The sequence below is a fragment of the Dromiciops gliroides genome, chromosome 1 (assembly GCF_019393635.1).
Source record: "Dromiciops gliroides isolate mDroGli1 chromosome 1, mDroGli1.pri, whole genome shotgun sequence".
Taxonomy (NCBI): Eukaryota; Metazoa; Chordata; class Mammalia; order Microbiotheria; family Microbiotheriidae; genus Dromiciops; species Dromiciops gliroides.
The window spans coordinates 642,037,549-642,061,881 of NC_057861.1; the positions used below are offsets into that span (position 1 = coordinate 642,037,549).

Sequence of the window (24,333 nt, forward strand, 5' to 3'; positions counted from 1 at the left end):
CCCTCTCTCTTCCCCCCTCTCTCTTCCCCCCTCTCTCTTCCCCCCTCTCTCTTCCCCCCTCTCTCTTCCCCCCTCTCTCTTCCCCCCCTCTCTCTTCCCCCCCTCTCTCTTCCCCCCCTCTCTCTTCCCCCCCTCTCTCTTCCCCCCCTCTCTCTTCCCCCCCTCTCTCTTCCCCCCCTCTCTCTTCCCCCCCTCTCTCTTCCCCCCCTCTCTCTTCCCCCCCTCTCTCTTCCCCCCCTCTCTCTTCCCCCCCTCTCTCTTCCCCCCCTCTCTCTTCCCCCCCTCTCTCTTCCCCCCCTCTCTCTTCCCCCCCTCTCTCTTCCCCCCCTCTCTCTTCCCCCCCTCTCTCTTCCCCCCCTCTCTCTTTCCCCCCCTCTCTCTTCCCCCCCTCTCTCTTCCCCCCCTCTCTCTTTCCCCCCTCTCTCTTTCCCCCCTCTCTCTTTCCCCCCTCTCTCTTTCCCCCCTCTCTCTTTCCCCCCTCTCTCTTTCCCCCCTCTCTCTTCCCCCCTCTCTCTTCCCCCCTCTCTCTTTCCCCCCTCTCTCTTTCCCCCCTCTCTCTTTCCCCCCTCTCTCTTCCCCCCTCTCTCTTCCCCCCTCTCTCTTCCCCCCTCCTCTCTCTCTTCCCCCCTCCTCTCTCTCTTCCCCCCTCCTCTCTCTCTTCCCCCCTCCTCTCTCTCTTCCCCCCTCCTCTCTCTTCCCCCCTCCTCTCTCTCTTCCCCCCTCCTCTCTCTCTTCCCCCCTCCTCTCTCTCTTCCCCCCTCCTCTCTCTCTCCCCCCCTCCTCTCTCTCTTCCCCCCTCCTCTCTCTCTCCCCCCCTCCTCTCTCTCTCCCCCCCTCCTCTCTCTCTCCCCCCCTCCTCTCTCTCTCCCCCCCTCCTCTCTCTCTCCCCCCTCCTCTCTCTCTCCCCCCTCCTCTCTCTCTCCCCCCTCCTCTCTCTCTCCCCCCTCCTCTCTCTCTCCCCCCCTCCTCTCTCTCTCCCCCCTCCTCTCTCTCCCCCCCCCTCCTCTCTCTCCCCCCCCCTCCTCTCTCTCTCCCCCCCCTCCTCTCTCTCCCCCCCCTCCTCTCTCTCCCCCCCCTCCTCTCTCTCTCCCCCCCCTCCTCTCTCTCCCCCCCCTCCTCTCTCTCCCCCCCCTCCTCTCTCTCTTCCCCCCCTCCTCTCTCTCTTCCCCCCCTCCTCTCTCTCTTCCCCCCCTCCTCTCTCTCTTCCCCCCCTCCCTCTCTTCCTACTGCGCCACCTAGCTGCCCCTGTTTCCTTTCAAGAAAATTAAATTTTTTCTTTTTTAGTGCAGTACTTCTAAATCCTAGAAAATTCTGATCCCTTTATTGACTGATTTTTCCCCTTATCCAGGCAGTAGTCTGGGCGTAGTTTGACACATCTCCAACAATGTGGTGAGTTTATTCTATAGGGGACTGATTGGGGATTAAAAGATTGAAAGGTGAGACTTACCTAGCTTGGATGTTCAGAGTGGAGAGGGGATCTGTTCTTGGGGAAGTCCGCTGGAAAAATCCCTCTGATAGTTTTTCACTGGAGCACTCTAGGGGTCATTTCTTTTTTTTTTTTAATTAATAAAGTATTTTATTTTTTTTCCATTACATGTAAAGATAGTTCTCAACCTTTGTTTATACAAGCTTTACAGTTTCAGATTTTTCTCCCTCCCTTCCCTCCCTCCCCCCTCCCCTAGACAGCAGGTAATCTGATATAGGTTTTATACACACACACACACACTAACATTAATCCTATTTCTGCATTGGTCATGTTATAAGAGAAAAAAATCAGAGCTATGACAGAAAACCTCAAAATAGGAAAAAAAACAGCCTCAAAAACAAAAGAAATAGTATGGTTCATTTAGCATCTATACTCCGCAGTTCTTTTTTTTTTTTTCCTGGATTTGGAGATCCTCTTCCATCACGAGTTCCCTGGAACTCTTCTGTGCCATTGCATTGGTGAGAAGAAAATAGTCCATCACAGTAGATCAACACTCAGTGTTGATGTTACTGTGTACAATGTTCTTCTAGTTCTGCTCATCTCACTCATCATCAGCTAGGGGTCATTTCTACAGGCAATTTCCCCCGCCTCCTTTCCTACCCAGGTTAGCAGTAGCCAATAAATTGTCAGGGGCTCCTCGGTAGTCTAACTCTGGGTTAGGAATGATAGAAGCTTTTATAATTATCAAGAGGACAGAGCCAAATCTCAAGCAACAGAAGTTTGTCTTCTGATTGGCTAGACATTTTAATGGGGAGGTAGGAAGAGTCGATTTTGGATCAGTTCTCAGGTTCTAGGATTAGTCTCCTGGGGATGGGAGTTTTAAATTGATGAGATTGACCTCTAGGTTAATCAAGTTTCTCTGGAAAATGGGTGACAGGTAAAGTTACAAGGGTGGGGATACAAGTCACAAGAATAGAATCTAGATCCAAGTGACCTCAAGTTACCTGAGTAAACTTGAGGAGGAATATTAAATCCAGCTGATTGTCTTAACACAATAGAATTTAAAATCAATTTTTAATTTCACACTTAGCCAGCCACTCAGTCACAAAGTAATTTTTCTGTGGGGAGAGACTTGAAGCAGGTAGACCTATTAACAGGCTATTTCAGTGGTCCATGTATGAGGAGATGAGGGCTTGTACCAGAGTGGTAGCAGGAGACAAGGGTGAATATTTGAGAGATTACATTGGTGAAATTGATGGACTTTGGCAGAAGATTGGTTATTGGGGGGAGGGGGTATTGGTGGCATGAGTGAAAGTGAAGAGTTAAGGGTGACACCTAGGTTTTGAGTGTGGTTTACTGGGAGGATGGTTACTTATCATAGTAATAAGGATGTTAGAAGGTGGGGGAAAATTTGTGGGGGAAAGATGAGTTCTGTTCTGGACATGTTGAGTTTAAGATGTCAGATGCAATTGAAGATGTGAAATTGGAGATTATCAGAGAACTTAAGGCAGGATAGGTAGTTTTGATAATCAGCATAAAAATCGTAATTAAACTCATGAGATTTAAAACTGAGGAGATCAAGTGAAGTAGTATAGAGGGAGAAGAGAAGAGAGCCCAAGACAACTTCGGGGGACACCAATGGTTAGAGGGTGTGGATGAGGGTCCAACAAAGGAGGTTGAGATGGAGCCGTCTGATAGAACCAGAAGAGCCCTGTTCTGAAAAACCTAAAGAGAATATCAAGGAGAAGGTGCTTAAAATGTCAAAGGCTGTAGAGAAGACCAGGAGAATGAGAGTTGAGAAAAGGCCATTGGATTTGGCAATTAAGAGATCATTGGTAACTTTGAAAAGAATGCTTTTGGTAGCCTATGATGATAATGTCTCAGGGTCATATTGAAATTAGTTTGTGGTTGTGGTATAGAGGAAAAAACATGTGACTAATTCAGAAGCCCTATGTTTGAGTCTGTATGACTAGGGGCCAGTCAAATGAGCTTCTTTGCTTCAGTTTCTTCATTTATAAAATTAGGAAAATAATACCTATAAACAGGATTGGGGAGGGGTCTTTAAATTCTAAAATGTTATAGAAGCTTCACCCATTTATTATTATTAATTATTATCATCATTATTAGGCTTGTATGACCTAATTTTAATTCACCACAAATAGCATTTGGTGGCTCAGCTATCTAAGATACCATTTCTCACTTGTTCAGTATTGGTATCTTTTGACCTTGGAAAAAATAAAGGAGAAAACAGATATTCAAACTTGTTAAATCAAGAAGCTTAATTTCTTTTTTTGTGTGGGGGGGGCAGGGCAATGAGGGTTAAGTGACTTGCCCAGGGTCACACAGCTAGTGTCAAGTGTCTGAGTCTAGATTTGAACTCAGGTCCTCCTGAATCCAGGGCCAGTGCTTTATCCACTGCTCCACCTAGCTGCCCCCGACAAGCTTAATTTCAAAGGAACATAAGATTTAGAATTTGAAGGGACTTTATAGTTATCTAGTCCAACCTTCCCCCTCATTTTAAAGAATGGAAAATTCTACCCGTTTTGATTTATGTGGGTTTGTGCCTTTTCTCACTATTCCTGAAGGTATTATATCTAGGCGGCTATTATGGTGTTTTGCAACAGGTCATTTAAAAATACATTAAAGAAAAGAATTGGGGAGATCAGAGAGAGGATCTAAGGTAGGGGAAAAGCAAAAAAAAATGTGACAATCTTAGAAGAAAAGGACATCAAGGCATTTAGTTTGCATCATAGCTGGGAAAAAAACATCCCATACACAATATACTTTATTTATTGATTGATTGATTGAGAGGCGATTGGACTTAAGTGACTTGCCCAGGGTCACACAGCTGGTGTCAAGTGTCTGAGGCTGGATTTAAACGCAGGGTCATCCTGACTCCAGGGCCGGTGCTTCATCCACTGCTCCACCTAGCTGCCCCCACAATATACTTAGGTTATCACCTAACCTTTGCTCGAAGACTTACAATGAGAAAGTAGCTCAAGTCTGTTTCCTACTTTCATGATCAGTCCTGCTAGTTTTTGCCTCTGGGGCCATATACAATAAGTATTTGATTCCTCCTCTTCATGAAGGCCTTTTTTTTTTTCTTCCTCCTTGAAGACGAGTAGTATGTCCTGATGGCCCTTCACCATCCTGGTCCTTCTTCTCTTTACCCGCTTCAGGTTATCAGTTTCCTGCCTACAATGTGACATTCTGATTGAAAACAGCATTTCACATGTACACTGAACAGGACAGCATGTACTACTTTCACAGACCATGACACCGCACATCTTCTACCTTTCTGGGCTACTATAAAACACTGTTGACCCAAATTGAACTTGTTCACAAAACCCCCGGAACTTTTTCAGATGAATTGCTGTTTAATTATATTTTTGCTTAAGAAATGGATTTTTTTTCTTAACCCAAGTGCAAGACTTAATATGTCTCAATAAAATTTCCTTTTTCACTGTTTTGTTTTTTATAGTATCTCCAGGGCTTAGCACAGTGCTGGCATATAGTAGGTGTATGATAAGTGCTTATTGATTTGATTTGATTAGATTTGGCCTACCTTCACAAAGGCCCACACTCATTGTGTGGAGTTGACTATGGGTTCTTGGGTTATGCTACAGCAGTGTGAGCTATGGCATATTTGACCTTGCTGGAAGGGTTTTGGGTATTACTTCAGGCTACTCTCTTTCCGCAATGAATTCATTGCCTGTCTTACAGTATTTCTCTCTTCCCAACTCCTACCCTCATAGTAAGGCTTTTTCAGTATGTGTATTGATATTCCCTCAAGCATCTTAATATCATAGTTTCTCAATTTGCTCATTTTACATGGCCGCACACAAAAATGGTCATGTGCTTGTTCTTGCTCTCAACCACAAAAGCACCACCTTTGTGTTTGTGAACTGCCTTTTTCTGATGTCTATTGACATTCTAACTCACCCTCTGCCTCGAAACTTTAAACTATTGTTCATCCCCACCACATTCTTCAGTCCCTTGACCTCTCACTTGTCTCTTGATCATCAGTCCTTTGCTAGTTACTCTCTTCTTTCTCTGTCTTGAAACCTTGGTGAAATAGTTCAATTTTTACTCTCCTCTCTTTAGTCCTTTGCCCCCTACAATACCACTGATCTTGCCCTGCCTAGACTTGGACCACTTCCATCTGCTGCTACTCCTACATGTGTGCTGCCAAACAAAAGTGGAGAAAAACCCTTAACATGTTGACTGGATCCACTACAAATGTATGTTACCGACCTCAACTGGGCTCTCACTGCTGCAGGAAGATACTTTTGTACCTTATTAACTCGCTATCCTACCTGCCATAGTAGTTCTTCCAAAACTTTTCACCCCTTCTCAAATCTCTCATGGCTTCCTCTTCCCTGTACCTTTTAGCTGAGAAACTTGCCTCATTTTTACTGAAAAATGGAGACCATTTACCTAGACCTCCCTTTTCTTTTCTGCCTCTTTTCATATCACCTAGATATCACCTTCCAGTATTTACTCCTTCATCCTTCTCTCACTTCAAGAGGTGGCCCTTATAATGATAAGACTAAGCTCCTTATTTACAGAAGGAATCTTACTTCATTTCATCTTCAAGATTGCTTCCTCCATCACCCCCTCTCTCACTTCTTCCATCTCTACCTGTTTACTAGTTGCTTCCCTTCTGCCTACACATATGCCTAAGTCTCCCTCCTCCTCAAATTCTCTTAATTGATCCATTCATTGCTGCTATTCTCCCCTGTCCTCATTTTTTCTGCTAAATTTTTTGAGAAAGCCATCCTATGATAAGTGGCTTTGCTTCCTTTCCTCTCACTTTCAACTCTTTACATTCTGGTTTCTGACCTCATTCAATTGAAACTGTTTTCTCCAAAGTTAACAACAATATCTTATTTACCACATAATGGGGTGTTCTCAATCCTCAGCCTTCTGGACCTCTCTCCAGCCTTTGACACTTCTGTTCACCCTCTTCTCCTGGAAACTGTCTTCTGCTGGTTGGTACCTGCCTTCCACAAATTTCTTCCTACTCTGGTCACACAGCTAGTAAGTGTTAAGTGTCTGAGGCCAGATTTGAACTCAGGTCCTCCTAAATCCAGGGCCAGTGTTCTATCCACTGTGCCACCTAGCTGCCCCCACTATGTGCTTTTAAGATCCAGTGACACTGGCCTCCCATCTCCTGATTGCAGGCGTTTTTCACTAGCTGTTCCCCCTGCATGGAATGCTCCCTCTCCTCACCTCTGCCTTCTGGTTCCTTGAAGGCACAATTAAAATCCTTTCTACAGGAATCTCTTCCCAGTCTTAGTTGCAGTGCCTTTTCTCTGTTTATTTCCATTTTATCCTGCATGTAGTTTGTTTTGTACATACTTAAATGTTGGGTGATACAGTGGATAGAGTACTGGACCTGGAATCAGGAAGTCTCATCTTTCTGAGTTCAAATCTGGCCTCAGACACTTACTAGTTGTGTGAACCCTGTCAGCCTCAGTTTCCTTGTCTGTAAAATGATCTGGAGAGGGAAATGATAAACCACTCCAGTATCTTTGCTGAGAAAACGTCAGATGGGGTCAGAAAGAGTTGACAACTGAACAACCCCCATTAGAGTGTAAATTCCTTGAGGGCAGGGACTACCCTTCTGAGCTGACTTCGAGAGGTTCATCACCAGTAGCTTGGCCATTTGGTGATGAAATTATTTGTCCATGGAAACCCACGAAACAAAATTACAAAATGGCCCTCATTCCTGTATGGCTTTTTTCTGCTTCTTCACTGACAATGACAGTGGTGGTAAAAGGGTCACAAGTGCTAAGAATCTCAATTTTTAGACCATCTACAAATGTTAATATACCTGTAGTGACTAACCAGTGGTCATTCAGTTAGAAGAACTGAAGCACATACTTGTGACTACCTGGCTAAAAATGAAAAATCAGAGTGAATGAAAAAATATTTATTAAGTTATTATCAATGTACTGTGCTAAAAATCGGGATTTACCTATCCAAGGTGAGAAAGTTCCTGCCCTAAAGGAATTTACATTTTAATTGGGGAAAACAAATCCTTGGTGAGTGGTAGGATTATCTGGGGATGAGGAGTTGATCCAATGAGCATCACCTTGACACATCCAGAAGCAGTGGCGCTATTTTGATTGCTTTGCCCAGAACAAGAGGTAGGGTATCTAAACTTCTATAGAAATGGCCAGAGCATTTGGATGGATGTCTTGTTGGGATGTGAAGGTGAAGCATGGGCTGGTATGGGGTTAGTCCAGAGTCGGGTGGATAAGGTTAATATGTACTTATTCAGTCCTTACTCCAGTTGGTGGTTCCCAGAGTAGGAGTTCCCAAGATGAGTGGATTCACTTCTCCAGAGAGTAGAACATGAATTCCAGAGGGGTAGTGAGGAGGATGTTGGTGCATTTGGTGAAAAGCATAACAGTGGTGACAGGTAGGTAGCAAGATGGTCTGGCTGTCATGTAAAGGGGAATAAAGTGTTACTAATTCCTTAGCTTCCCATTGACTTTATTCCTTTGGTTATTATGTTAATAGAGGATAGGTTGCACTTTGCATCTTTGGAAGGAGAGGCCACGTCAATGATGTCTAATTGGTTAATGGATCCTGGTTAACTGTAGGCCCCAGGGTAGGAGTTCCAGGAATGAAAGGTTAATTCCCCAAGAGCATGTACTCCTTGGGCCTCATGGAAAAGTAATACAGCATTGGGAACTCCATTTCAAATATGAGTCAATAAGATCTTAGGAAAAAAATAGAATGAATGTATGTGCAAACTTGGCACTTAATAAGGCCTTGTAATAAAGAAATTTGTCTAAATGTTAACCAGGAGACAAAATAGTTGCAGCCAAATAAAAAAGATGGTTCACTGTCTCTCCTCAGAGAGACAATTAAAGGAGTTGGCAGAACTGGTTTTATCATGTATTTGAGTGCAAAAAACAACAATAAAAAACATCCTTTTGGGGACTCCTTGGTCATTTTATATTGCAATACTCAAGATATGTATTTGGGGGGGGGGAAAGACGGTGATAACTGCAGCTTGCAGAAAGTGAAGTTGAAAAACTGGGTAAGATTCTCTAAATCGGGGCAGCTAGGTGGTGCAGTGGATAGAGCACCACCCCTGGAGTCAGGAGTGCCTGAGTTCAAATGTGGCCTCAGACACTTGACACTTACTAGCTGTGTGACCTTGGGCAAGTCACTTAACCCCAATTGCCTCACCAAAAAAAAAAAAGGTTCTCTAAATCAACATATACATAAACTTTTTTTCACACCTTAATTTTTTTCCTCACCTTCATTTATGAATCTCCCTCTCCCTCTCATAATCAGAAAGTCTTTTTTTTATAATAAATGAAGGGGGTGAAGGAGTTAAAAACTCAGATTGGTGATGAAATATGCAGTAGTCTATACCTATTTTCCTGTCTTCTCAAAGAACAGAGGCAAGTGCCTTTTCTCTTTAGTGTTCAACTTCTTGGCATTAGCTAGATGGTATAGTGGATAAAGTCTTAGACTGGGAGTCAGTAAAATAAGAGTTCAAATTCTCCTTCATATACTTACTAGCTGTGTGATCCTGGGCTGGTCACGTAACCCTTCTAGGTCTCGGTTTCATAAGTGTAAAAATGGGGTGGCTAATAACACATCACAGGGGTATTATGAGGATCAAGTGAAATATATTTCAAGTGATTGACAAATTTTAAAGTGCTATCTGTTAGCTATAATGATGATTGTACATCCTTAAACTTTGGGGTTTTTTTGTTCTATCCATTTTTATGGTCATAGAGTGTGTGTGTGTGTGTGCGCGCACGCGCATGCTCTGGTACACATGCACATTTTATGTCTTGCTTGATTTTGCTAAATTTTCCTGTCTTAAAAAATTCTTTATTATATTTTAGCATGTGGTAATATTCCATTTTATTAACGTACAAGATGACAACCATTTATTAAGCTCTTATTTCCGGGCACTGTGCTAAGTGCTCAGAATACAAATACAAGCAAAGAAAGAATCTCTGTTCTCAAGGAACTAACAGTCTAATGGTGGAAAAACACATAATTGGGAGCTGGAAAAGGCAATAGCATGGGGAGGTACTTGTGCTAGGCAAGGCAACAAAAGTTGAGAGAGAAGCATAACCTAGAACCTAATGAAGCATGACTGGCTGGGCCCCTCCTTAAATTAGACTGATCTCCCTACCCTTAAAGAACTTCCCAATGGCCAGTGGAAGAAGGGGCTGGTATGGTGTGAGGATGTGCCACGGTGAGTAGGTCCCAGATACTAAGGGAAGTTCCAGGGTGAGAATTTTTGCTATATATGGGAATTCTATTTCTTTGACATTACTGGAATATATAATTCTGGGATAAAAGACTTTTTTTAAAAAAGCACAATTCCTGATTATTTTTCATAATGGTTGTATGAATTTATAACTCTGCCAACCATGTATTAGTATGCCTGTTATTTTGCCACACTTCAACATTGGCCATTTTCATTTTTGCTAATTTGCTGGGGATGTAAAATTTGAGATGTTTTGGATCACTCTTTCAAATGGTTGTTGTTAATTTGAAATTTTTCTTTTGAAAACTCTTATCTTTTGTGTAGTTAGCCATATGGGAATATCTGTTGGGTGTGTGTGTGTGCATTATTTTCCTATATATCTTACACATTTTACCTGAGATTTTTGATGCAAAACAAACAAGGGAAAAGGGAGTTACGAATTTGCAAATTGTTTCCCAATGAATTAAGATCAAAAGCTATTTCGAAGTAGAAAAAAAGTGAAAACAAGAAGAAAGTATGGTGGGAAATTGAGGCAGCCCTTTTCTGACATATGTTAATAAGCTGTTAATGACCAAAAAAATGGGAAATAGATAAAAGAACAGACTTTGACTATTAGCATTTTCATTTGCCACAATGAAAACAAGAGCCTCAAAACTACCTAAGGTAGGAAACATTTGATCTCTTTCTTAAATGAAGATAAATGACAGGAATGAAAAATGCCACTTTATAATATAATTTCTTTGTATAATCATATGCGGGTAGATGTTTAAATGATCTAGGAGGTTTTAAAGGATGAAACTGGAAGGAAGACAGCGAACTGATAAGCGAAAAATATCTATAGGGATTTCCCTAACAATGCAGCTGCCATTTTTGGACTCCCAGTCATAGTCCCTGATGAAACGAATAGCCATTCAAGGGAGGATGGGCAGGTGCCCTAGATGACAGTCACAGGAGGGCTGTTTCAAAGGAGACAATTCTGAGGGTGTCAGGACTTGAATCTTGAGAATTTGGAGGAAAGAGTTTGGGGGACTTATAATCCCTCCTCCCCAAAAAGGTACCCGAGACTTGGTGATCTCTGAAGATTCCATTTGTGGAGGAAGGAGCAGGCCGACTCGGCAATCTTGAGTCTTGATATCACAAATTTAAAATTCACCTTGTTAGTGGTTTAGAAAACGTTTTAAACAAAAAAGCATGAATTGAGATGGCACTAGAGTACCATCTCAAAGGCTATCCTCAAAAAAGTTGTATTTCTTGCACGTGTCACAAGTATGATCTTTCTTGAAAGTTATAGCAGTTTGCATGGACTTGGACTTTGGCCAGCCAGTCGGCAAGTATTTATTTAGCACCCATCTTGTGCCAGGTGTTGGAGAGTAACATCAAACGGTGCACAAACTGGGAAGAAAATGCATTCTTACCAAGGTTGGCCATAATCCTCAAGGATGTCCATTCCAGAGTCCAAATGGAAGATAGATTCCCTGTGGGTGGTAAAGCTTTCTACTTACTTCTTTTTGATAATATCGTTATGATGATATCATGAAGCCTATGATCACTGCAGTCTTGTAAATGAGATGCTTAATCACTCAAATTTCAGCCTACAAAAGTAGCCTTAGAGTTAGGAAAACCTGAGAAGTCCCACCTCTGATATACACTACAATGCATAACTTTCCAGTGGACCAGTCAACTCCCTAAGACTGTTCTGCTTAAGAATAAGAGCAGATCTGGATTGGTAGAAGGGGTTCCTCACCAGGAATTTTGTACCAGTGAAAACGCAGGTTTGGTTTAAAAAACCAAAAGTTCTGAAGGGGGAAATAGATACGTTAATGAATTATTAGTAGGGTAGTGGACTGGTCTAACAATTCTGGAGAACAATTTGGAACTATGCCTAAAGGGTATAGCATTACTAGGTCTGTGACCCAAAGATCAAAGGAAAAGTACCTATGTGTTTAAAAAAAAAAAAGATTTATAGTAGCTGTTTTTGTGGTGGCAAAGAATTGGAAACTGAAGGGTTGTCTATCAGTTGGCAAATGGCTGAACAAGTTGTGGTATGTGATTGTGATAGACTACTGTTTAGCTATAAGAAATGATGGGGTGGGGGCAGCTAGGTGGTGCAGTGGATAGAGCACTGGCCCTGGATTCAGGAGGACCTGAGTTCGAATCAGGCCTCAGTCACTTAACACTTACTGGCTGTTTGACCCTGGGCAAGTCACTTAACCCCAATTGCCTCATCAAAAAAAAGAAAGAAAGAAAGAAAGAAATGATGAGGTAGTTTCAGAAAAACATGGCAAGATCTATATGAACTGATGCAAAGTAAAGTGAGAAGAATCGGGAAATTATTGTACAGAGTAACAGCAATGTTGTAATGATGATCAACTGTGAAAGATTTCACTATTCTGGTGATTCAAAACAGTTCCAGAGGACTCATGATGAAAAAATGCTTTCTCCAGAGAGAGAACTGATTAACTCTGAATGCAAATTGAAGTATACTTTTCTCACTTTAATATTTCTTGGATTTTTGTTTTTTGATATGCTTAATATATAAATGTTTTGTATGGTTTTTATATGTATAACTGATACATTGCTTACCTTCTCAGTGAGTGGGGAGGGGGTAGGAGGGAGAGAATTTGGAACTCAGTTTTTTTTTTAAAGAATGTTAAAAATGAATAATAAATTTAAAAAGAAAAAGGGGAAAAACATCTATAACTACACGGGGGGAAAAAAGTGGGTAAATAATACCTATTGTTTGGATGATGCTCTGTGATTGGATGGAGAATAGAAAAGGTCCATCAGTACTTAGATCTTGGACAGACTTTCCAAATAGGTTTTAGGCCTAGAAATGAACAAGAGAAGAGAGGGCCTGGATTGCCTTTGGGAAATTATGTAGTCTTTTTGATGATTGTAAATTTCTCTCATGACCAAAGCCCCTCCTTTTTAATAGCAGCTTTCTTCCAGTGATTGATTATGAGCTTGGAATATTTTATTTTAGCCTAATTAGGCTAAAATAATTATTTGAAATATAGCTATCATAAAATTACCGTTTCTCTTAACTTATAAGTACAAAACCAGTTGTCTTTACCGAGGATTAGTGGAAAGGGGAAGGAAATAACCATTTATATAGAGCCTACAGTGTGCTCTGCACTAAAGTGCTTTTTACAAATATTATCTCATTTGATCCTCACAACTACCTGGCAAGGTAGGTGCTATTGAGAAATTCAAATTAATTAAACTTTGTAACTGATCCTGTTATCTGTTTAAAGTCACCTTTCTTTTGCCTTTAATTAATTTCAGGAATTTAGCTTTCCTCTCTGAGCTTGTTTAAAGGTCAGCCTTGACCATAAGGCACAGTAATAAAAAGGAAAAGATTGTCATCTTCTATATCTTTAAGTCCTAAAGATTTCTCTAAGAGATGTATTATTCCTGAATTGTCCTTGCACTGTTAAGGAAAGCTGTTATCCCGCTAACAAACCTTTCTAAATTCCAGGGAGTATGCTAACTCCGATCAACTGGCAAAGATTACAGGATGTAGATGGATCCAATAAATCAGTCAGGATTCCATAATGAGAGAGGGAAGTAGTCACTATCCTCACATGTATACCAGCCCACATTCATCAAGAAATCCATTCCTGCTGCCATAATGTCAACCTTATCACCAATCATATTGTTCACCATCTGTCATGCTTCCTGTTTGAAAGGGGCAGCTAGGTGGCGCAGTGGATAAAGCACTGGCCCTTGAATTCAGGAGGACCTGAGTTCAAATCCAGTCTCAGACACTTGACACTAGCTGTGTGACCCTGGGCAAGTCACTTAACCCCCATTGCCCCACAAGACAAAAACAAAACAAAACAAAACAAAAACAACAAAACTATACGAAAGCTAGGAAACCCTTACCTGGTGGTCTTTCATTTTTTGAAAGCGTCTATTTACCCAATTTATTGGTTACTGCTAGTCAAGCTAATACATTGATCATGCTCAGACCTTTGTCTCTTAAGTTTACTTCACTTTCCAAACATATCATCATTATCCTGATCTTACATTTGAGGAAATGGAGGCAAACAGGAGTTAAGTGACTTGGCCAGGGTTATACATATTTGAATTCAGGTCTTCTTGCATCACTGAGTCACTAGTTGCCTTTTATTAGATGACGATTATTATTAAGATTAGTCAGTTAAATAATTTGTCCAGTTGACTGGAAATTAATGTGTTTAGGAATTGTAAATTTCTTTAAATTTCAGAAATGATATATAGAACAACATGTGTTTATTGAATGTTGGGGGAAATTCAGAAACAATCATCCCTATTGTAGAGTTAATAGCAAATTATCTAGAAATGTTAATTATTTTATTATGTATGTCAAACTTAGAATCTATCTGCTTAGTATATGTTAAATAGTGATAACTTTGACTAGGAAGCATAGCTTGTTCTCTCTTTGTGTTTGTGTAACATTCATCCATTTTTATAGAAGGAGAAAGAATTATATAAAAAGTAAGCCTAACTGCTAAAAAGACTTTAGTGGGGGCAGCTAGATGAAGTGGATAGAGCACTGTCCTTGGAGTTGGGAGAACCTGTGTTCATATATGGCCTCTGATAGTTAACTAGCTGTGTGATCCTGGGAAAGTCACTTAACTCTGATTGCTTTTCTCTTCTCCTCCCTCCCTTCCCCCCCCCAAAAGAAAAAGACTTTAGTGTGATTTAACTTGTGCTTAGAGTAAAAGTTAGAACTTAAAATTTCATATTAAATTTGAGAATACTTTCCAGTAACTTAAGTACTCCAAATCCACATTTACACATGTATTTGACTTGTATTCTGTCATTTTGATTTTCATCTTGGTAAGAACAAATACTTTGTAATTAGCACATCTCTAACGACAGGAAGTTATAGAGAAAGTCCTATTCCTTTCTAGTACACCAAGTTTTGTTACTAGGTATTCCTTATAAATTCCCTGCGCGGGGGGACTGTAGAGGCTCTGAAAATTTTATTTCAATATTTCAGAGTCAAAACCACAAATGGAAATGATCACTGATAATGTTTTTACAAAAAAACAAAATGACTAATCAAAAAAGCAGCTACTGAGTTAGCATCATGCAGCACAGGTATGGTGAAGTTCCAGGTACAGTGCCTGGCATGGAATTTCCTGGACTTCTCTAAGCTGTTCCATGGCCTCTGTCCTTTGCTAAAGGACCCAGATCCCTTCAGGGGATGGTGGTGAGGTTTCTATTGAACTTTTGGCTGATCACCTGAAAGAAAATAACAAGACAAAAATTGATTATGTTGCAAGTCTGGATGCTGGAGGTTTCCTGGTCCCTTCTTGGCCCAGTATAGCATTTATGCTAATTCACAAGCTAGGGAAGCTTTCAGGACCACTCTGGAATAAGGCCAGATGGGATTGGAGATCCAGGAAGATGCCGTGGAGTCAGGCTAGACTGTGGTGATTGTGGACTGTCTGGTGGCCACCAGAGGTCCTATGGGGGATGCCTGTGAACTGCTGTGGAGTCTGAAGGCCAGAGTGCTCAAGGGCTTGGCCCTGGCGAAACTGACCTCTCTGAAGGGGGGAGAGAATATGTCTCCTGTGCCCTTCTCCTTGTTGTGGTACTCCTGAGGCTAGAGTGCTGTCAGGACCTTCCTCCCCCCCAGGTCAGAGCATGCAAAGTCATGCCCAACGTTATCATTTATACAGTTAGATTTGGACATGGATGGTGTTGCCAGACTCGGTCAAGAGAGATGATGAACTTTGTCTAAGGGCCTACAACTGTAAAGCTATGTAAAATGTACACTTAAGCCATCTATCATCCAGACTTTTCCTCTTGGAGGTGAGTCACTTCCTTTTCAGACTACCAGAGGACTCCAATGGGTCTGAAGGGTCTCCCATCTTTCTTCCACGTGACCCTTCATGCCCCTCCATGCACCTCTTCTGGGGGAAGCTGCATGTGCCTCAGCATTTTGGCCCCTGTAGCCAAGAACCTTCATGCCCTACTTGTCTGTCACTCTTGATTCCCCTGAATCCCTGCTTGGAGGGTAGAGATCAGCTCCTGGAGAAGCGCCCACTGCCTTCTAGAGGGTACATATGGGTAGTGCTTGTACTATAGGACTCGCCTGCCTCCTGGTATGAGAATACTCTTTACTCTTAAGTTGGTATGAATGAAAAGTTAGTTTTGTGGTTAGAACTCAGAATATAATTAACTGGGTGAGTTAGTTTTCCAGGCTAGCCAACTCGTTTACTTGACAGAGAACAGGTGTGGTAGACGGAGGCATTAGAAAGACGGGCTCAAATCCCACATCTGACATACTAGCCATGTGACCTTAAGCAAGTCCTTTAACTTCTCTGCCCCAGACTATGCTACATTTCTGGAGGGAGTCAGTCTTCATCTCTTTTTTCCCCACCCTTTCCCCTAGTTCTCAACCCAAATGGAATATAGTGGGAGGAGGAGGGGCCACTGGGGAAATGTCTCTGACTTGTAATGTGCTTTGCCATTTTTGTGAGAAAATGCTTTCCAAATTTCAGCTTCTGCTCTCAGTTTCCCCAACTCTAGTAAGTAGAATTCTTTCTACATTTTGCCACTTCAGACCACAGGGGCTTGTGCCTGGATGAGTTGTTGCTAAGTTGAGACCACGCAAAGCTCTCAACTTTCAAATTCCCATTATCATAGAGAATCCTGCCTGATGCTATCTATACCTGATGGTTAAATCATTTAGTTGTTTTTTTTTTTTTTAAAGGCAGCTACCAACCTATATGCTTTCTTCCCCCCCTCAAGTGCCACTAGCTTCATCAAGCCTGTATTGGTCCTCCCAGCTACTAGGTTAGCAGCTCCTAGATCGACCTCATGTGCATTTGCGATATTCAGTATCTATGTATGCACAGGTTTTCTCTCCTAAGTTGTAAACTCCTTGAGGTCTGGGAATGGAACTTTTCATCTTTGTATCCCCTGCACCTAGCAGCGTCTTCATGTAGTAGGAATTCATTAATTATTTGTCAATATAACATTTTAACCTAAAAAACAAAGGCATTCTGACATCATCCAAAAGCATTTATTGAATACTTGTTAATTGATAAATTAAAAGTACAGTCCCATTTCTTAGGGAGCTTTCATTCTAATTCTGGAGACAAACATGAAGCAATTAGAAAACATAGTTTAAGACCATGACAAGCTAGGTACAGATGCATTGCAAACTTATAAAGCAAGGAAATAATTGTTATAGGGTATATAGCTAAATAGGGACAGCTTAAAGGAGATGTCTTAACCTTGAAGAGTTAAAAACATGGATTTGTGAATAGGAATATTTGAACAGTATGGGGTGATCATTAATTTTTCTCTTTCTAATAGTCATAATAAAACCTTGATTTAGAGTTCTGAATCTTCATCCTGTTTGGAAGAAAGAAATGAAATTCTTTATTCATCTTGCATTTGTATTTAAAAAATATAAGCCAAGTTATGTACAAAATATGGGTTTTTTGGTTTTCAGTTACTTTTGGAAAAACAAACAGTTATAAAAATCTTGTGGTTTTTAAACTTGAAAATTTGCCACCGAACTTGAGCTGTACCAAAAGCCTACACAGAAATAAATTCCTCTCCTTACTTGGGTAGGTATAGTTTAACTGTACAGGGGAAAAAATCAGGTAAATACTGAATGAATATGAGAAGGTTCATATGAAGAATTTTTTTGAAGACATGAAAATGCCTTCATAGATTGCATAAGGTTCTATTTCCAGATTTAGTGGAATCCTGTAGCTTGATGTACATTGGGGGCTTAAATATAAGTTATCTCCAGTGGGGTCCAAGTACGATTAGCATAGGGAAGACCAAGGAGGAGAGAGCTTATTGGCTAGGTAGTACGGAGGAGCTTAGAAAAATGGTAAGTTGAACCTGACTTTTCAAGAGTTAGGATTTATTTGGTGCAAGGATGGAAAGGCTGAGATATAAAATATTTTTTCCCTTCATGAATAAGTAGGTGGGTGGTGGCAGGACCTTGAACTTGACTTACCATGCCATGAATTTATCACTTTACATCTTTGGGAGTGCCTCTGGTTTTGAACCAGAAGGAGCAAAGAAGGATTTGGCGATTGATGGAATTGTGGACATTGCTACTATAAGAATGTGCCTTTTGATTTGATGTTCTTAACTCCAGCCTAAAATGAAAATTCTAGAGCATTATGGATCTATGTGTAGCATATAAGGAATTGATCTCTTACCTTCCTGTAATATGAAGAATGCCACATGTTTAGAGGATTCTAGGCAAAATTTACTTTCTATGTATATAAAATATTACAGGCGGGCGGTGGGGCTGAGCTGAGGTAAGCGCTGGGCGAGGGATGGACCAAACTGGACCAGCCGCCGCTGCCGCGTTGACCCACTCTAATGGCAGCTGCCAAGGAAGCTCATGAGGAGCACGACGCTTCCACCGAGAACGTGGACGGATGAAACCATGATCCGATGTTTGAGCCCATAGTGTCTCTTCCTGAGCAGGAAATTAAGACCCTTGAAGAGGATGAAGAAGAGCTCTTTATGGTGCGAGCCAAGCTGTTCTGATTTGCTTCTGAGAACTATTGTCTGAAATGAAAAGAGCGAGGGACCAGAGACGTGAAGCTGCTAAAACACAAGGAGAAAGGCATGATTCGCCTCCTCATGAGACGGCACAAAACCCTGAAGATCTGTGTGAATCACTGTATAACACCATTGATGGACTCAACGCAGGCAGTGACAGGACCTGGGTCTGGAACACATGCTGACTTCGATAAGAGTCCCAAGCCTGAACTGCTGGCTCTCGGATTCCTAAATGCAGAAAATGCCCAGAAGTTGAAGGCAAGATTCGAAGAATCCAGGAATGAGAAGAGAAAAGAAAGAAGGGGCAGGCAAAGAAAGCAGTGGAAGAGTGGTGAAGTTCTCGGAACTGTCAGTGAAGAAGGAGGTGAAGGAGGAGAAGGAAGGCAGCCAAGAGCCGGCGATCCCTGAGGGACCTGCCCCAAAGAAGGAGCCCAAGGAGTCAGGCGTGCTGTTGCAATAAATCATCTCTCAGGCCTAGCTTTCTTTCCTTTTATTTTCTTTATTTTGGTTTCATTTTGTTTTTGTGGGTTTGTTTTGGTTTTTGGTTTGTTTTTTAACAAGGGACTTTATATAAAGAACTGAATTCCAGCCTCCAGGTTGTTTTCTAAGCTTTTATCCTTTCAAAGATGTCTTCAGCAAACCCATTCCCAGTCACATGTACTGCACTCATAACATTCTTTTCCATAGTGGAAACTCTTATTCACAGTCCATCCAAAAGAGTGAATAAAACATTTGAAATCTTCAAAAAATAAAAATAAAATAAAACATATACATATACATATGCAAGTGGATTCTACAAAGTAACTTATTTTAGTCTAGTGCTTTTAATTTTTCCTTATCTGTTTAAGAAAAGTTGTCATGATTATCTGTCTATATGAGAGCATTATATTCTAATGGTGATTTCAGCAGCTGTTTTTAGAGCTGGACATTGGGAACATTTATATTGGGTTTATAATTATACTTACTAGTAAATTTGTCCAATGCTCACATTCTTAATCAAATGTTTGCTCTTGGACAGGAATACTGTATTTTGTCAAAATCAAATTGTGATACTTGATAATTTAATTGTATTTGATCTCTGCAAGGCTTATGCACTTTTCAAGTTCTGATTTTTTCATGCTAGCTTCCATTTTAAAGAGAATTAATCTATCCCAACTTGTACTGATTTAACTATTACAAGACTTAAAGTTTGTGAGGGGCAATTAAAAAAATTTGTTCGTTTGTATTTTGAGAAATTTATCAGACTGTGGAAGTGACCTCAGAGGCCATCTGATCCAATACTTTTAATACAAACAGCATTGTAACATCACTGGCAAATGGCCTTAAGCTTCTGCTTGAAGATGTCTTGTGGGGAAAATGGACTCTTAGAAGAGACCTCAGAGGTTTAGTCCAATTTATGCTTGAATAACAACCCCTTGTATGATATACTGGACAAGTGGTCTTCCACTCTTTGCTTGCAGACCTCGAATGACAGGGAACCCATTAACTCTAGTGGTAGTTTGTCCCACTTCCATAGACTTTTTACTGTCAAGAAGTTTGCATCAAGCCAATATTTGCTTTTGTGCACCATCCACCCTGGGCTCAAGAATCACTGCAGATGGTGACTGCAGCCATGAAATTAAAAGAAGCTTACTCCTTAGAAAGAAAGCTGTGGGAAATCTGGACAGCTTACAAAGTCAGAGACCTCATCTTGCTAACAGAGGGCCATAGATAGAGTCAAAGCTTTGATTTTTTTCCAGTAGCAATATATGGCTATGAGAATTGGACTGTAAGGAAAATCAAGCAAATTGTGGTACTGGAGTAGACTTTTGAGAGTCCCGAGGACAGCAAGGAGGTCAGATCGGTCAATACTTAATGAAATTAATTCAGACTATTCACTGGAAGGTCAATTACTGAAGTTTATACTTAAATACTCTGGCCACATAATGAGTAGACAGGACTCATTGGAAAAGCCCCTGATGTTGGAAAAGATTGAAGGCAAAAGAAGGGGACAGCAGAGGATGAGTTGGCTAGGTAGTTATCATGGATACAACAAACATGAACTTGGACAGACTTCAAGAGATGATGGAGGATAGAAGGGCCTGGTGTGTTATTGTCCATGGGGTCATGAAGAGTTGGACTCTACTAAAGAACAACCCTCCATCCATTGTTTTTAGTTCTTCCCTCTTGGGCAAACCAAAACTAGTCATATTCCTTTCAACATGATACAGCTTCAAACTCTTGAAACAATTATCCTGTGTTCTCAAGTCTCTTCCAGGTTAAACTTCCTCATTTCCTTAAACCAGTCCTCATATGGCATGAATTTGATGCTCTTGACCATGCTGGTTGCTCTCCTGGATGTTTTCCAGCCTTTTAATGTCCTTCCTAAAATGCAGCATCCAGAATTGAATATAGTGTTCCAGGTGTGATCTGACCAGGGGAGAACACAGTGGGACTATTTCCTCCTTATACTTGAATGCTGCATCTCTCAATGCAGCCCATGTTTGCATTAGAATTCTTGGCTGTAATCGTACGCTGTTGCCTTGCAGTCTGTCAAAACCCCCAAGTCTTTTTTTTTTTTTTCTTTTAAATAAGAGAACTGCTGACTGAGACATTCCCTATTTTGTACTGGTGAAGTTGATTTCTTTTTTGAACCCAAATGCAAGACTTTATCCTTATTAAGTTTCAGCTCATTAAATTCAACTTACTAGCTTAAGTCTTTTTTGAATTTTGACTGCCATTCGTTTTTTAGTTATCCCTCCCACCTTTGTGTCATCTGCCAATTCAGTAACCAGGCCCTATCATTGATAAAAACGTTACACAGCACAAGGACAAGAATAGGTCCCTAAGGCACTACACTGAAGATCTTCCAAGTTAACATCAAACCATTAATAACCAATATTCTTTGGGTCTAGCTATGCAGCCAGTTCTGCATTGATCTCATTATGCTATTATCTAGCCCATATTTCTCCATATTTGCCACAAGAGACTTTTAAAAAATGTTTTAAGATACAGGTCTAGTAACTGTCAATAAAAGGAAATAAATATTACCTGTTTTTGATAAACCTATAGTTTGTGGTTTCCATTTTCATCCCTTTTTGAAAAAAATGACATCTCGTCTTGCCATTTCTGTAGTGCACCTCCTGTTTTGTATGATCTTTCAAAGTTGACCAAGAAGAATAGAATGTTAGTCCAATTACCTCACCAATTAAAATGTATTTATATAACACATAGTAGCTTTTATTTTACATTTTTCTAACAGTTTATTTTATTTTACCATCATTTTGTAGGCATTTGTGTGATTTCAAGATTAATGGATTAATATTTTTTTCTTAAGCTTTAGGGTATCTTTATTTTTCTTCTAGAGACTTGGTTCAGAATTTTTGTCCATTCTTTAGCAGGTTATTTTTTTTAACATATAAGGTATTTTATTTTTTCCGTTACATGTTTATACAAGCTTTACAATTTCAAATTTTTCTCCCTCCCCTCCCTCCCCCCTCCCCTAGACAGCAGGTAATCTGATATAGGTTATATCTATATACATATACATATATATCTATACACACATATATATATCCATAATAACATTAATCCTATTTTAGCAGGTTATTTTTAATGAGTGAATAAAGGAATTGATATAACTTTAAAAATGTATACTTTGTGGTTTTGTGGTCCATGTAGAATAAGGATTCAGATGAATCCTTATATACTTGTCTGAAATTAGGACTACATTAAGCTTTCATTCATTAAATATTAGACCTACACTGTGTAGTGATTTGTGGTAGAGATTAGTGAACATCCAAGTGTAAATAAGGCAGTTCTTGACTTGGAAGAGCTTACTCTCTAGACAGGGAGGGAAAAATAGATGATAGAGTAAAAAATTCTTTGATCTCTGGCTTCTTTCATTGTTGGAATTCTTAGAAGAACTCTGATTTTTAATACGTACAAACCAATGTTAAGTTGAATAGTAAATTGCCCTATTTGTTTAAATATTTTAAAACAAAGTGAGGCTTAACTAATTCAAATTTGTATTACCCCAACTGGAAGTTGGCCAAGTTTCTAATAGTCTATGAAGAAAGGGTTTGGTAAGAAAATCGAGAATATAGAGAAGATTTCAGGGAAAGATGTTTAATCGTTAATAGAACAAAATGTCTTTAAGCACTTCAGCACATTGTTGGTATGAAAATGTACTATTTGTTAAAAACAAGATAGGCTAGTTGAACCTGTACTTGAGAGAGAGAGAGAGAGAGAGAGTGTGTGTGTGTGTGTGTGTGTGTGTGTGTGTGTGTGTAAAATAACTATATTTACTTGTAATGTCTTTAAAAGTTGGTACTTGTCTCTTCCATAGGTGATGGAAAAAGTGTTATGTATCTATATTTAAATATATGTCAGAGTTACTGATTCGATAAGTTTGGTAAAAAAAAAAATAGATTTAAGATCTTGTAGGCAAAAAGATTGGAGGAGAAAGGAGATTAATCAAGACACAAATGTTTATTAAGCACATACTCTATGTAAAGTACTCTGCTACTTGAAGGGGATACAAGTATAAATAAAACAAACTCTACTCCCAAGTAGTTTAATAATACAAATATATGCAGAGTAGTTAAATAAAAGGTTTGTGAGTGAGGGCAATAGCTAACAATTGGGACCATCAGGAAAACCTTTATGCAGAAGATGGTACTTGAGCTCCCTTTTAAAGGAAGAGAGGGACTCTGAGGTAGAGGTAAAGAGGAAGCACGTGCCAGGCATGTTGGGGAGCTAGGAAAATCCAGGGAGAAGAGAGTATCTAGGAAGAGAGGGTGGTACACCCTCTCATTTTCTTTTTGCTTTTATTTATAAAAACCCTTTTCATTTTCTTAGAAATGATATAATTTCTAAACTGGCAGAGGGTTCTTTTTGGTTGTTGTTACTGCTATTCAATTTGCAGGGCGGGGAGATGTAAGAGAAATAATAAACAAGAAGTCAATATCATACAAGAATTTTGTATCGATCATTCAGTAAGTACTTACTGTGTGTGAGGCACTGGGATACAAAGACAAAAGTAGAAACTGCTCTTGCCCTTAAGCTTATATTCTACAAGGATGCAGGTAAACTCTCATGTGCTAACGGTAAGTATATATGATTATTTCAGGAGAGAGAGCACTCAGAACTGAGGGTATTAAGGAAGATCTCTGTAGGAGGTAACACATATGTTGATCCTTAAAGGGAGAAAGGGATCCTAAAAGGCACAGTACATTCCAGGAATGAAAACAGCCTATGGAAAAAGACTCTGTGGTAGAATATGAAGTGCTGACTTTGGACAATAACAAGTAGACCTGTATGGCTGGAATGTCAGCTACATGAATGAGAATAATATTCAGTAAGCCCAGAAAGGTAGTGTGGAGGCAGGTTGTTAAGGCTTTTCTTTCTTAAAGTGGGAAGTTTATATTTTATTCTAGAGGCAGTAGGGAGCCACTGAAGGCCCTCAAGGAGGGGAGTGGTGTCTACTTTTGAGTACATTATTTTGGTAGCTATGTGGAGTACAGATTGATGAGGAAAAAGTCTAAATTTGGAATTCAGTTATTGCAGTAGTCTTGGAGAATATGATGGGTCCTTAACTAGGGTTGGTCAGCCATGTGAGTGAAGAAAAGGGAATGAATGTGAGATGTATTGCGTGTCCAAATGGGACTTGATAAATGATAGGAGAATGTGGGAGAATGATTAGTCAAGGGTGTCCCAGAGCTTGTGACTTTGGCTGACTGGACAGTTGTTAGAGCCCTCCACAAAAGGGAGTTTCTAGTCAGATGATGGTGGTGAGAAATGTTGGATTCAGTTTGGGTCATATTTGGTATGAGATGCCTGTGAGACATAGTTGGCCATATCTAACAGGCAGATGATGTTAAAATGGAGCTGGGTAGATACAGATCTGGAAGGCATCTGCAGAGAGATATTAAATGAAGGAGTGGGAAATGAGATGGGGGGGGGAATAAGTAGGAAAAAAAACAAGAACAGAGCTTGAGGAGATAATGACTAGTAAGTTTACTATAATTTTTTTAATTGGTCTAGTTAGGAGCAGGTAGGTGGCACAGTGGATAGACCACTGGCCCTAGTCAAGAAAATCTAAGGTCAAATTTGGCCTCAGGCACTTAATAGCTGTGTGACC

The 24,333-nt window shown here is 40.3% G+C and overlaps 1 protein-coding gene and 1 pseudogene across 2 annotated transcripts in view; both read left to right on the forward strand.

Annotated features, from left to right (window-relative positions):
* Positions 1-24,333, forward strand: part of UHRF2 (ubiquitin like with PHD and ring finger domains 2) — a 156,120-nt gene that overhangs the window by 11,956 nt on the left and 119,831 nt on the right. The gene's annotated exons all lie outside the window — the stretch shown is intronic.
* Positions 18,027-18,672, forward strand: LOC122736845 (annotated as a pseudogene).